The 7,157-nt window shown below is 39.6% G+C and overlaps 2 long non-coding RNA genes across 3 annotated transcripts in view; one reads left to right on the forward strand and one right to left on the reverse strand.

The window, feature by feature from the left end:
• Positions 1 to 419, forward strand: part of LOC112151545 — a 15,974-nt gene extending 15,555 nt beyond the window's left edge. Inside the window, exon 2 of the long non-coding RNA XR_002920152.2 lies at positions 79 to 419. This is a non-coding gene — a long non-coding RNA (uncharacterized LOC112151545). The remainder of the gene's footprint in view (positions 1 to 78) is intronic.
• The window catches only part of LOC118600263, a 52,570-nt gene continuing 45,416 nt past the window's right edge, over positions 4 to 7,157 (reverse strand). For both annotated transcript variants that reach the window (XR_004949875.1, XR_004949874.1), the window contains exon 2: positions 4 to 122. This is a non-coding gene — a long non-coding RNA (uncharacterized LOC118600263). The remainder of the gene's footprint in view (positions 123 to 7,157) is intronic.

Genomic DNA, 7,157 nt, shown 5'->3' on the forward strand with positions numbered 1-7,157 from the left:
AAAAAAAAAAAAAAAAAACGCAGAGAAACTGAATCCAACACCAACTGCTTCCACATTTGCATCCTTTCTCATTCACAGAAGTTTCGTCTGGATTCAGGAGCCGTGGCCGGACCTCTCAGCATCTGCAGGAGATGAAAAGCACAAAACATGTCAGCGTCTGAAATGACTGAACGTACTTTTGCTCGGGTGAAGCATCATTTGTGGTAAATTTGAAGTGAAAGTCACTTGAAGTCAGAACGTGGGTTTTCTGTGAAGTTAACCGCTGTTTTCTTTAATGCCTAAATCATATAGAAGTTTTATGCTAATTGAAAAAAAAAATCCCATTTAAAGAGCAGTTTAGCAAAACTGAAACGAGTAAGAGGAATTCTTTTTGTGTACTTTTGAGTTTTGGTTATTTAAATAAAGTTATCTGCTATTGAGCTGCATTTTCTATGTCTTCACTGAAGTCAGTGAAAACTTTGGTTAAATTGGCAGTTTTATCACTTTTATTGTGGTTAGAAAAAATTTCAACAACCAAACAGTCATCTTTTCGGAATTAAATCAGTTTCAAATCAATAAAAAATGGATGAAATTGTTTAAACAACTGTGGGAAAACACCTAGTTGGTGAGTCATCCACCTGAAAAAAGCAGAATATTCAACAGTCATAGGGGTAACATTTCTTTTTTTTTAATTCTGAAATGAAACGTTGGTCTCACTGAAGAGTTTAGAGACAAACACACATTAAAGTCTGACGTGTGTCCCTCATTATGCTGTAAATATATGGATGTACAGGTGGACCAATCGGGAGGACTCGTTAAAACTTTTCATTCAAGCTGAAAAAAAAGGGTTTACAGGTAAATTAAGTAATACTTCTTACGCTTTGGGGAGATTTGTTGCTCATTTTGCTACAAAAAATGAAAAACTAAATGTTTGGATCCATTTAAGGCATGTTTAGTCAGTTGGTGGATCTTGAGCACCAGGATAGCATAAGATCAGGGGGGATCCTGGTCCTGTCTGCTTCCCAGATGTCCAAGCGGCTGCTGATTGGCTCACATTCTGATTGAAGGAACAGGTAGAGTGGTAGATCTCAAGGACCAGGAATGAGCAGCCCTCTAGATGGTTTTATAGGTGGGCAGGTTGATCTGCTCTGGACTCAGTTTGAATGAATCATATTCACACCTTCCTACAAGAGGACCTGACAGACACTTTGGGCTGGGCGTGACTAAGAACCTCGACAACCAGGATGTCGATTGATTCCCAACCCCAGACCTCAGAGTGATGCCATTCCAGGCGTCGTGATCGCTTCTAGATTTTCTCAGCTAGTCAGCTAGGAATCCCTCAGAGGAGCTGGAGGAAATGGTTGGCGTATTGAACTGCCAAAAACTGTTCCTAAAACTGCTCACTTGGAGGGCGATAGTCCCGAACAAGACAAGAGAGAAAGCATTTAACTTTGCTTCTCAAGTTTCACTCCTTGCATATTTTACATCTAATAAACACCTTTACCTAATTTACACATCTAGACCCCCTTAAATGATCTGAGATCCTTGCTCTGTCTATTCCAACCAACAAACCCCGAGCTGATCAAACCTGGCACTCGAGACAGAGTGATAAACTCTCCGAACATCCAGAGATAACGAGCACCAAGTTATCACCATTAACTATGCTTTCCATACCCACGATAGGTGAGGTCTGTGGAGTAGGATAACAGATTTTAAGACTGTAAAACCCCTCACTACACACTTTATACGCTTTTCTCAAACAGACATGAACATTTTCACACTTTACTCTCTTGTTTTAACTCTAAACCACTGAGAGTTCACTTGTGAGTGAATCAAAAAACCCTTATTTTTAGAAAAACTAGTTTTCTTCTTTAGTTATCTGTAGAAAAACAATCATTTGGATTTGTCTTTTGAGTGTCACTGCAGTGCTAAAACTGATTTATCAAAACAAACTTCATTTGTATAACCCTTTTCCAAGCACTCAAAGTGCTTTACATAAAAACATAATCGAATTTTTGAACAAAAAGTTCAACACACACCATGGTAAAATATAAATTAATTCAATAAAATGATGCAAAACGCAGAAATCTGGAAGAATTTAGACAATATAAGTCCAGAAAAGAGCCGTGGGTTAAAATCCCACTCCTGACACCAAACAATATATATAAAGAAAAGGTTCAAACCGAAGTTCATATGAGGATTACCAGAGGATACTCATTCAGAAATCTGGCTTTTTTAATTGACATAAAGCTCTAAAAAGATGTTTAAATCTGTTTAGTTGTATAATATTACAACTAATTCCAATTAAAAAAGTGAAACCACAGAACAAAAACACTAAAGAGGCTTTGAAAACCTCATTTCTTCCAAGAATACACCATGTCATCATCAAACTAAACCCTTTTTGACAAGAAAAGCACAATGAGGTTCTCCCAAAAACCCCGTCGTCTGGCTTCATAAACAGAAGTGATTCATGCTTCTTTGTAGGTTTGTGAAATGCTAATAGATCTTCACCACCTAAAAGGTCTCTTCGTGCTCATCAAATAATCCAGCAGTCTTTTGGCGCTGTGTGGGCGTCGCCTCAGACAGTATCATCACAAGCAGCGCAGCTCTTGGTACCCGAGAGGGTGGGAGGATGTGCTTTCCAGCTGATGGGTTTCAATTTTAAACCGTAAGGTGATACAAATATGTCTACACCTTCCATTTAAAAGGATTTTCACAAAAAACGAAACACAAGCCTCTACGTTTGAATGATTTCCATCCAAGAACTGATTAATGATCTGCTCAGTTAATTGGAAAACCCGTTTCTTGAAAACTCAATCACTGCTGCAACTTCTAAGATTTGAAAGGTGAAACTAAAATTCTTTGTGGTCGGACAGAGTTTCCAATAAGGTTTACGGGGTTCAAACGCCCAGCCGTAAACTTTCTGCTCCTCCTCTGCTTCCTGGCCCTTCCACGCCACGTCCCTCAAGTGGAAAATTACTCGGGAATGTATGCAAAACATGTCGTCCATAGAGGTGTTAAGTTGCTTCACGGTGTTTGGGGGGGTTACCCAGGGAGATTACGTTGCAGGAGCATGAAGGAAAAACCCTGAAAATGAAGTGAATCCATAGTATTTTCCAACACATTAAACCAAACACCTCAACACAAGCTCTGCATTGTCCCAATCTCTTTCTTTACCAGGAATTTCATCGGATAAATATTTCAGAAACATTCCTCTTGCTGACAAATTTCCATGACAGTCCCATCATAAAGACTTCCACACAGGCTTGATTTTTCAGAGCAGCTGTGGAGGCTGTATGAGTGGATGGGGTGGGGGGGGCGCCACGCCACGTGTCGGTGAGGGTGTATTTCCGGGGAGCTGACAGAGTATCACAAAGAATGTGGGCGAGGTCGTCACCAATGCGACCCAACTGGCCTGGTGCCCCGCTGACTCCTCTCGTGATCGGACCATATTTGTGGAGGTCTGGTATCCGAGCGCGGCCCGTCTGAGGGGCCGTGAGTCATGTGGGGGGTGGGGGGGGGGTCCGTGGATGCACGCTTCTATCTCAGCCTGCACTTTCTATTTATACATGATGAGCAGAAACCAAGCTAACCGCGGGTACACACCGGGGTAAAAAGGGGGAGAGCTGGGATGACACTCCCCACTCGCTCTGTGGGAAACCCCATTTCATAGGGTGTTATTAAATAAACTAGGTCAGATACTCGGTAATAAAAGGACATGCAAAACAGATTCTCCTGCAATGGGTCATGCAGGAAACCCACAATTCACTGTAATTGACAAAAAAAATTGGTGGGGACTCGAGTCATATGACTTGGACTCGAGTCAGACTCTAATCATGAATTTGACGACTTTAGACTTGACTTGGACTTTCAAAGCTCTGGCTTGACGTAGACTTTAATATCCATAACTTGTGACTTGACTTGGACTTGAGACCTCTGACTTGGAAAGACTTGCTATTTTTCCCCCAAATCCAAGGTCTGGGTTTTATATCCGTGTGTGGTGTCGGCCCAATATCCAATCAAATTAGGACCACATTGGATTGTTCTGACAGTCCAACCAATCAAATTACAGAAAAATATTACTTGAAAGGACTTGAAGGTTCAGTAGTAGGACTTGTAACTCGACTTGAGACTTCTTGGTCTTGACTTGTGACTCGACTTGGGACTTGACTCGGACTTGGGGTTAAAGACTTGAGACTTACTTGATACTTGTTGGTCTTGACTTGTGACTCGACTTGAGACTTGTTGGTCTTGATTTGTGACTCGACTTGAGACTTGTTGGTCTTGACTTGTGACTCGACTCGGGACTTGACTCGGACTTGAGGTTAAAGACTTGAGACTTACTTGAGACTTGTTGGTCTTGACTTGTGACTCGACTTGGGACTTGTTGGTCTTGACTTGAGACTTGACTTGAGACTTGTTGGTCTTGACTTATGACTCGACTTGAGACTTGTTGGTCTTGACTTGTGACTTGACTTGTGACTTGTTGGTCTTGACTTGTGACTCGACTCGGGACTTGACTCGGACTTGAGGTTAAAGACTTGAGACTGACTTGAGACTTGCAAAACAATGACTTGTTCCCACCTCTGTTTTATAGTGGTTGGTTGTAAACTACTGTCAGTCAATCTCCTTCATGTCGTGTCTCCTGTACATAATTTAAGTTAAATCTATGCAAATCATTAATCACAATCAGATCTTTAGTTTCATTCAATAGGAATTATTTTTCAATCAACGTTTGAACTTCCAGGGTTTAAAAAAGACAGAGTTTAATGTTGCGTTTTACTTAAAAAAAACATAAATTAGAATTAAAAACATTGAATGTAAAGCTTTTGCAGATAAACTATTACAATGTGGATTAAACCATCGATTTATTCTAAAATCTACAAATCTCTGCAAAAATTGACTTGGTTTTGATTAACGGATTGTTCTGGTCCACACAATAATTTAGGATAGAGGAACCATCCAATGGACAGCCACCCCCACACAATTCCTAAATTTCATATGAGCACAATAAAGAGTTATAGAGATGCAGCTGACAGGCTGAGTAAATATGGATACAACCAACAAAAACTAAATTTGTTATGTTAAGTCAATGTGCAGACACAATCTGTGGTCATACGGCGGTGCGGTGTGTCGAGAGTAAAAAAAAAAAAAAAAAAGAACTTTGGCAAAGATGACCCCTAAACCAATCAGGGACTCAGCTTTTGGCATATTGACATGTTCAATGACGCCATCAACGGATCCAGAATCAAGACGGGGGAGAAGCTACCATATTTTCTGGACTATAAGCCGCTATTTTTTGCCTCGATTTTGAACCATGCAGCTTATATTCTGTGGACTTTTCTTCCACCACTAGGCGCGCTCTAACTGGAATTAGAATCAAAAATAATCAATGCAAAGAGGAATACCCTATGATACTTTTTCTTAGCAGATAGAACACGCACAACAAATTACTAACTGGTGATTATTTAAACCACACAAAGAAGTTTGTATGATGCAAGTTTTAAGCCATCGACTTTTATGGCCCACTGCGGCTTGTATATGGATATATATTTTTTATATACATATACAAGCTCTGTAGTCCAGAAAATACGGTAATCGTTCTTGTCCGGAACTTTATATTTTTTTAATTTGCATTGAGAAAATAATAAAAAGGTCCTCCTGTTGTATTCTTATTGTAATTTTCTCCCTCCTAATGCGGGACGGAAAGTCAGATTAGGTCACAGAGACACACCAAAGTACAAACCGAGCAGTGAATTCACCAGACATTTGTCACACACATCACACTCAATGTATTAGAGAGTTAAGCAATCATTTGCCCTTGTTTTCTTCCCTCTTAACCCTTTCTTTCATGATTTTAGGACTATTTTAGTTCATGATTCTACCTAATGCTTTTTAAACGGGGGGTCAACCCATAAAAGGAGTCTCGCAGTTCCCCCACCTTAAGAGACGTAATGAAAATAGAACGTACCATTGTCGCTCATGTGGTAAATAAGTATTTATAAGAATAATGTCAGTTTCAAGCACACAAACTGCGCTTTGATTGCCTAATTTCCTCATTAGTAGAGTGCACAGCACTAACTGGATTCCTACGCAGTGCCCAGGATCTGTAGGGGTCACCGAGCAATCTACCATCCTAACATTTTGACCTTTTTTCACCCACAGATAGTCCAGTTGTGACTAAGGCATAAGATATAGACTGAAAATAGATGTAAAGTCCACAGTAATGTGGACTCTCCAGTGCTCTATTGTACCAAAGAGAACACTATAACTTAAAGTGGATTGGTGCCAGATAAGGGGTAGAAAATTGGGATTTATAGATCATGACAATCATAAAAATGTATGTCTCTGTAGATCTATTAAAATGCAAACCTCTTTATGGTGTAGTAACAGCTCTCAATGGTCCAAGGAACAAAATAAACTTCTCTTATCTTCATTTTATGGTACTTTATAAACTTTATTGTATGCATAAAGAGCATACTTTCTAAAAATACTTTAAAAATACCACCATCTAAATCAGGCGTGGGCAAACTTTTTACTCGTGGGCCACTAAGGGTTCTAAAAGTTGACAGATGGGCTGGATCAGATGATTAGAGTGTTTTGACGACCTCAAATAAGATAGTAAGAACATCTGGACAAAAATGCTTTTTTGTTCCTATCTTAGCGCCAATTGCACCAATTGGTTGATGTCTTTCAGGGAAAAAAACACACTTTGAAAAAAGGGGTTTGTTGTGTTGGAATGATCGAAAAATGACTGAGTCAAAAAACACACATGAACAAACAAATCTTTCAACACAACATCAATGCAAAAAGTAAAGTAATTTTGTTTGTGGTCTTACATCTAAGGGGACAAAAGTATTGATCTCATCACACTAGTATCGATACAATCGATACTCAGATTGATACGCCCATCCCTAAATTCTAAACATTGTTGATGCGGCTCAAGAACTTGGTCCAATACGGTCATCTTCAGGAAAAGGTCCGGAATTCATCAAACAAATCAGTTTCTTCTTTTCTCTGACATAAATTAATATTTACCTCCCCTCTCTTCTTTATTATTTATTATATTTAGTTCTCTGTGATTCTGTTTGGTGCAGTGTGATTCAGATGTTGTTCTTCTTTTGAGAGATTTCAAATTCCTGGTGGATTGTCTGAGCTCCTGCTCTTGGCCGTGGACC

The sequence above is a fragment of the Oryzias melastigma genome, linkage group LG20 (genome assembly GCF_002922805.2).
Source record: "Oryzias melastigma strain HK-1 linkage group LG20, ASM292280v2, whole genome shotgun sequence".
NCBI lineage: Eukaryota > Metazoa > Chordata > Actinopteri > Beloniformes > Adrianichthyidae > Oryzias > Oryzias melastigma.